Source organism: Apium graveolens, chromosome 5 (assembly GCF_009905375.1).
Source record: "Apium graveolens cultivar Ventura chromosome 5, ASM990537v1, whole genome shotgun sequence".
Taxonomy (NCBI): Eukaryota; Viridiplantae; Streptophyta; class Magnoliopsida; order Apiales; family Apiaceae; genus Apium; species Apium graveolens.
Window position 1 is genome coordinate 185,882,411 of NC_133651.1, and position 1,026 is coordinate 185,883,436.

The 1,026-nt window shown below is 38.0% G+C and overlaps 1 non-coding gene across 1 annotated transcript; it reads right to left on the reverse strand.

Annotated features, from left to right (window-relative positions):
• Positions 1 to 272: 272 nt before the first annotated feature.
• On the reverse strand, positions 273 to 379 carry LOC141663397 (small nucleolar RNA R71). The gene has a single exon (XR_012551469.1). It is a non-coding gene; the product is annotated as a small nucleolar RNA R71 (small nucleolar RNA).
• Between the last annotated feature and the right edge of the window lie 647 nt (positions 380 to 1,026).

The following is a 1,026-nucleotide window of genomic DNA, read 5'->3' on the forward strand; positions in this document are numbered from 1 at the left end:
CTGGCTCGATTCATATGGTACAGAATGCAATCCAGTTTGGGGGTTCTCCAACGAAAGATCCTAATATGCTTATTAGGGATTTCGTAGAGATCTGTGACACCTTCAAGTTCAAAAATGTTTCTGAAGATGCTGTGAAGCTGAGACTTTTCCCTTTTTCTCTAAGGGATAAAGCTAAGTGTTGGTTACACTCTCTACCAGCAGGTTCTATCACTACTTGAGAGGATATCACTCAGAAATTTCTTACTAAATTCTTTCATATGGAGAAGACAGCTGCAATTAGGAATACTCTTACTCAATTTACGCAGTAATCGGTAGAATCTCTATGTGAAGCTTGGGAGCGCTACAAGGAGATGCTTAGGAAGTGTCCTCATCATGGAATGCCTGATTGGATGATCATCAATTCCTTCTATAACGGTTTGGGAGCACAGTCAAGAACCATACTCGATGCAACATCAGGTGGAGCATTATGGGAAAAGAGCTATGAGGAAGCTTATGATCTAATTGAACTAATGGCTGCTAATGAATATTAGTATCTAACTCAGAGATTGCCATAGGTTGAGGTAGCAGGAGTTTTTGAAGTGGATACAACTATGGCTATGACTGCTCAACTGAAGGCGTTATCTATGAAGATCGATTATCTGGATAACTATGGTGTTAATTAGATAACCAGTGTTTGTGAGCTATGTGCAGGTTCGCATGTGAAGGAGCAATCACTACTAGAAAAATGCCCTTAGACATCGGTTATAAACCGATGTCTTTTTTTATTCAAACCTATGTCTTCGCATGTGTAAAGAAAGGTAGGGGTCTTTAACATCGGCTTTTAGCCGATGTTAAAGATGTACATAGACATCGGTTTTCTTAGCAAATTGATGTATAATTAGCCCTTTTTTTGAAAAACATGTTAAAACTAGATTGTGAAAAATGGTATTTAGGAGGTTACAAACCACTATAAACATATACCATCGAAGAACTTTTAACTGATGGACATCAGATTCTTAAGAAAACCGATGTCTTAGTCTGTATTTT